At 44.7% G+C, this 5,963-nt stretch overlaps 1 long non-coding RNA gene across 1 annotated transcript; it reads left to right on the forward strand.

Annotated features, from left to right (window-relative positions):
- Positions 1–632: 632 nt before the first annotated feature.
- LOC107185044 lies at positions 633–4,380 on the forward strand. The gene is made up of 3 exons (XR_001515949.1): positions 633–743; positions 2,629–2,796; positions 4,345–4,380. It is a non-coding gene; the product is annotated as an uncharacterized LOC107185044 (long non-coding RNA).
- Positions 4,381–5,963: the final 1,583 nt, after the last annotated feature.

The following is a 5,963-nucleotide window of genomic DNA, read 5'->3' on the forward strand; positions in this document are numbered from 1 at the left end:
AATCACCCACCCCATTCCCTGGGTGTGACAATCAAGAACATCTCCAGGCAATGCCAATTGTCCCCGGGCAGCAAATCACCCCGCCGGGCTTGGTTAAGTCTACAGACCAAACTGGGAAGACCCTGAGATGGAGGGCAGGTGGACAGAGCACTGAGAAAGGTTTATTCATTTTTTTAAAAATTATCTGTGTTGTTTTCCCACTGAGAATATATCCATGGCATGGGAAAATATCAAAAGTAAAACCAAAGAAGGCAACAGTAAGTGATTTATCCAAATGTTGGAGCCCAGACATCTCCCTTTCCCAGTGGTCTTCCTGGTACAGTCAGTGGTGGGCACCTGGGTACCAGGATATATTAACCAGCTGCCCTCCATACATCTGAAAACATACCTGGCTGGGTTGGCAAGAGATTATGCTGAGCTGCAATATTTACTTCCCCCTGAGTCCCTCACCCCCACCTACATCAGAATTCCTGGAGACCCCCAACTGCATTGAAGGAAACCATTCATTATATTCGTCCTTACCTCCCACTCATGGGGGATTCAGAGCTTGGAACAAGGATGCTCCCATGGGTCATTTTTTTTTTCCAACAAGATGAGTTCATTGAACGGATAGTATCTTTTCTTTGCACAGGTTGGAGATATAGGGTAGCAGTCACACTCGCTGGAAAAAAGACAAGGAGTGGGTCCTTCAGGATTGCTTTACATGGAAGCAATGGAAACTCAAAGCAATATGGAATTTTCAAGTAAGTTTGATAGTAAAGTGAAATTACCATACTTTCCCTAATAGATTATTTATACAATATTGGGTATAAACTTCCATACACATCTATCCATACAGAACCTTATATCCTAGAATGTCAGAGTCGAAGGAAGTCTCTTAGCATCTAAATCGATCACCCCATAGGGCGGTGATGGTGAACCTTTTGAGCTCGGCATGTCACCATTTGAAAAACCCTTCCTTAACTCTGGTGCCATGTCACATATAGAAATTTTTTTTAAAATATATTTTATTGATTGTTTACAGAGAGGAGGGAGAGAGATAGAGAGCTAGAAACATCGATGAGAGAGAAACATCGATCAGCTGCCTCCTGCACATCTCCCACTGGGGATGTGCTCACAACCCAGGTACATGTCCTTGACCGGAATCGAACCTGAGACCCTTCAGTCCGCAGGCTGAAGCTCTATCCACTGAGCCAAACCGGTTTCGGCAACATATAGAAATTTTTTGATATTTGCAACCATATTAAAACAAAGACTTATATTTTTTATATTTATTTTATATAATTAAATACCATTTAACAAAGAAAAATCAACCCTAAAAAATGAGTTTGCAGGTCACCTCTGATACGCGTGCCGTAGGTTCGCCAACACTGCCATAGGGGAAGAGGGAGGCCCAGAGAGGAAGCACTCGCGATTTTAAAGGCTGACTCCTTCTGGATTGCCAATCACTTCTTCCTTCTTGCTGAAGTTGTCGGGTTGTTATTGTTGGTTTTTAAAAATTTTTTAATTTTATTTTAGAGAAAGGAAGGGAGAGGAAGAGAGAGAAACATCAATGATGAGAGAATGATTGATCAGCTGCCTCCTGCATACCCCCTACTGGGGATCAAACCCACAACCTGGGCATATGCCCTGACCAGGAATTGACCTGTGATCTCCTGGTTCATGAGTCCATTGAGCGACACCAACCAGGCCCTGCTTAAATTTTATGAATATCATGTTCTCCTTTTATAAGGCACATTTATATGGCAACTCCTTCTGTAATGGGGCGATCCACGGAGAGGACCACCAGGGCTCAGATCAAGATTTAGGAGCCTTTATTAAGCTGGCCAGCGACTACAGTTACAGCACCCTGCCGAAGCAAAGGCTGGACTACAGTGCCAACTACAGGAGTTACAGCATTTTTATTTGCAAAAACCACAAAGTTAGTTACAAAGCCTTGATTACACAATTTGTTCCCAACACAGTACAGCATCAGTACAGTGACCACCTTCCTATCTATGTGTTCAAGGAACAGAGAGCACAGCATGCCCCGCCTGGCCGAAGCACCAGATGTGCAGCCCAGCACACTTCCCATCCCACACACACAAAAAAAAAAGTTCCACCTGAAGCCTGAAACTAGCTTCCTGTTGATATGGTAGCCTCAGCTCCTAGCTCTTGTGGGTATATGAGGAGCTTGGTAAAAATGTGTTGGATAACTGTGCTGTAAAATTAGATTCTGTTTTTGAAATAAGTTCGCATAATAATTTTCATGTTAAGTTAAAGTTCTTTGACTACTTGTTATGCTACATATGAGATGCCCACAGATGACCCCGGCTGCAAAGTAAATGCATCTTTAAACAAAGATAAGGAGTCCTGCAGTGAAATTAAAGAGTCAATATGCCGCCCCAGTAGTTGACATCAATCTAGATACCAATCAAGACAGTGGAAATCTAGAGTCCAGTATTATTCTAAAGGTGTGTTCTTCACAGATATGTTTGTGTTTTAGCGTCCCTGGATGTGTATGGAGGCAGTGAAGGGAATTGCAGAAAGCCAACAGCAGCAGCCATTGTTTGGAATAACAACAGGTTGCTCACACCCTAGGGTATTCATCTATCCAGCTGATAGAACACTTTATGTCTATGTTTGCAGAGGATCCCTCAAACCACGTACAAAATATGTGCGTGACATTGATGTGGACATCAACGTTGGAAAAATCCAGAAGGTTACGTTCCTCTGGAAAAAACGTTGGCTAAATATCTTCCGGTACAAACTGGGGGCTTCGAATATCACAGTGCAAAGTGGAGAAAATGGGACTGAGTGAGTATCATGCATTACACCTAAGTGTTGTTTCTCTATTTCCTTATTAATCTATCTCTGCAAACATATATGCATATATTCAATCACCCACCCATCCACCTCCATATCCTTCTACCCACTCATTCCTTCATCCCTTTCTCTCCATCCACTTAACCCTGCCCTATGCACTTATCCATGCAGCCATTCATCTACCCAGCTATTCCGTTCAATTCTGCATCTTTCCATCTATCCATCTCATTTACTTGAAAAATCAGTCATCGTTTTCCTTAAGCCAAATTCAACTTGGCCAGAGCAAGACATCAATTTAAGGCATGAGTTGGAGAAACAGGCCAATAGAAGATTCCATTTTATCTCAGACAAGAAGGAAAGCACCCAGGCAGTAGCTGTAGGAAATCTTGGGATTATTTCCATTGGGTGCATTTATTCATACAAATTGTTTTGTTTGGAGACTGAGGCCTGAGAGGAATACAGACTGTGTGAGGGTCTAGCTCCCAGTGGCAAGCTCTTCTCTTGCTGAGAGGATGGAATCTTACTTGGTGAGAGTAGGGAGAGAACATAACAGTGTTTACAATATGGCAAGAAAAAAGGTGACCTTAATAGAGGATGATACAAAACAACGGATGTCAGTGTCTGAAAGAATGACCACCAACGGATGTCAGGGTCTGAAGGAAACTCCATCACCTCTCACCTGCTCTCATGTTAAGGTGAGAAGAATGGGGTTCGCAGAGTCACATAACGTGTCTAAGGCCACCCAGGAAAGCCAGAGGGAAGAATATTTAAACTATTTTTGAAAACACATAAGAAGACCTTGCTCAGCTGCATGACTTAGCTGTGCTGACAGTACATGGTCATAGGCCTGATTCCTGGGCGTGGTGCTGGAAGGGTCAGAGGTCACTGGGGCTGTGCCAGTACTTTGTTTATTCAAGAGCAGAGCTTGAGCCTGAGGCACTACCACGACTTGGACCCCAGTCCTCTGACCTCCAATCCTGCCCTTGTGCCACTGTGCCTCCCAGCTCACACAGCAGGCCGTGGAGCTGAGGGACTGTATTTCCTGGCTGGGGAATGCATAGTGGAACTGTCTGGGTTTCATAGCACTTAGGTGGAGGTGAGGGTAGATTTTGTTTTCTCACCCCTATATATTCTAAACACCTATACATCTCACCCCATATAAGGGCTTCCTCATAAGGAGCCACATTCTGCAGCTGAGCCCTAAGGGAGGCTCGTCTTTAGCAAAGACGCCCACAGGAAAAGGAGGAGGCCAGGTGTCCTGCATCTCATGGCTGGGTTGTTGCCCCCAACTGGGCGGGCTTTAGAAGAACTGCTAGACTGTTTTTCCAAAGTGGCTGGCACATTTTCCCTTTCCAGAAGCAATGTATGAAGAACCCCCCAGGTTCTGAACTCTAAGGAAAGTCACCTGTTGGCAGGTGGGGCACCCCAGTCCCCAAATTCATTGCCAGGCCCACCCAAAGCCACAGGTTTAAAAAAAAAATCTCAGGTGACATTTCCACAAGCTGCCAAGCCTCACGCTGAACATATTCTCCTCTGCAGGTATCATTTTTGCAGTCGCAAGACTGTGAAACAAAAAAGGTTACAGACCCTTCGCCCTTGTTAAAAATGTGCTGCTCTTGTCCTAACCGGTTTGGCCTGCAGACTGAAGGGTCCCAGTTTTGATTCCAGCCAAAGGCTCGTACCTTGGTTGTGGGCATATCCTCAGTACTTGGTTGTGGGCACATCCCCAGTAGCAGGAGGCAGCTGATCAATGTTTCTGACTTCCTATCCCTCTCCCTTCCACTCTGCAAAAAATCATTAAAGTATATTTTAAAAAATGTGGTGCTCTCTTGTATCTTTGTGGTAATAAATGTTTAATGCCCTCAGGTTGACATTGAGGTGTTAGTTTGCCATCCTCTGGGTTCTGAGGTCACGTTTTGGAAATGATTTTTCAGACTAGAGCCCAGGCCCTGGCCAGTGTTCTCAGTGTTTAGAGCACCAAAGGGTCTCAGGCTCAATTCCTGGTCAAGGGCACATTCAACGGTTGCAGATTCCATCCCTGACCTTGGTTGGGGTGCTTATTGGAGATAACCCTCAATACGTCTCTCACATACGGGTGTTATTTTCTCTCTCCTTCCCTCTCCCTTCCACTCTCTCTAAAAATCACAGGAAAAAATGTCCTCAGATGAGGATTAATAACAACAACAAAATGCTGGAGCCAAGTTGGCTGCAGGTCATGTCTGAAAACTCCCACCCGCGGTCCTTTGCCACCATCTTTCTCAGGGCACCTGTGTGGCCTGTTCTAATGTAGACCATGCAGTTCTGTCCTGTATGAAAAGCTCATCATTACTTCCATGTGTTACCTGCCCAGATTTTAACATCCTAGGGGGAGGGAGCTGACCCCATAGAAGAGCAGCCTGGGTGGCATGTGTACCTCTGAGCCATTGGAGGGTGAATTTGCACAGGGCACCCAATGCAAACTAACCAGAGAGTATTCTTATACAAGGAACTTCTTCCAGACTCTCCCCCAGTCCCCCAGTTCCTCTCCAGAAACAACTTGAGATTTTTCCAGCAATATGTGTGCACCTATCTGACATGCCCCAGCCCCACTTCCACAGCTGGTAGCCTACAAAACACCATTCTTACCTCGCTTTTTACACTATAAAAATAGTTTGGATATTATGGTCTAACTAGAGACCCAAAGCATGGAATTCTTGCAAGAGTAGGACTTCCTTTTTTTTATATTTATTGTATATATTTAAATGCCATTTAACAAAGAAAAAATCAACCAAATAATGAGTTCACATGTCACCTCTGACATGTGTGTCACAGGTTTGCCATCACTGTCCTAGAGGGAGGGAGTTGACCCCATAGAAGAGCAGCCTGGGTGGCACGTGTACCTCTGAGCTATTGGAGGGTGAGGGCCTTAAAAACGTGAATTTGCACATGGCATCCAAAGCAAATGAGCCAGAGAGTATTCTTACACAAGGTACTTCTTCCAGCCTCGCCCCCAGGCCCCCAGTTCCTCTCCCAGGAACAACTTGAGGTTTTTCCAGCAATATGTGTGCACCTATCTCACATGCCCCAGCCCCACTTCCACAGCTGGTAGCCTACAAAACACCGTTCTTACCTCGCTTTTTACACTATAAAAATAGTTTGGAAATTATGTTCTAACTAGA

The sequence above is a fragment of the Myotis davidii genome, unplaced genomic scaffold (assembly GCF_000327345.1).
Source record: "Myotis davidii unplaced genomic scaffold, ASM32734v1 scaffold1609, whole genome shotgun sequence".
In the NCBI taxonomy this organism is placed as follows: domain Eukaryota; kingdom Metazoa; phylum Chordata; class Mammalia; order Chiroptera; family Vespertilionidae; genus Myotis; species Myotis davidii.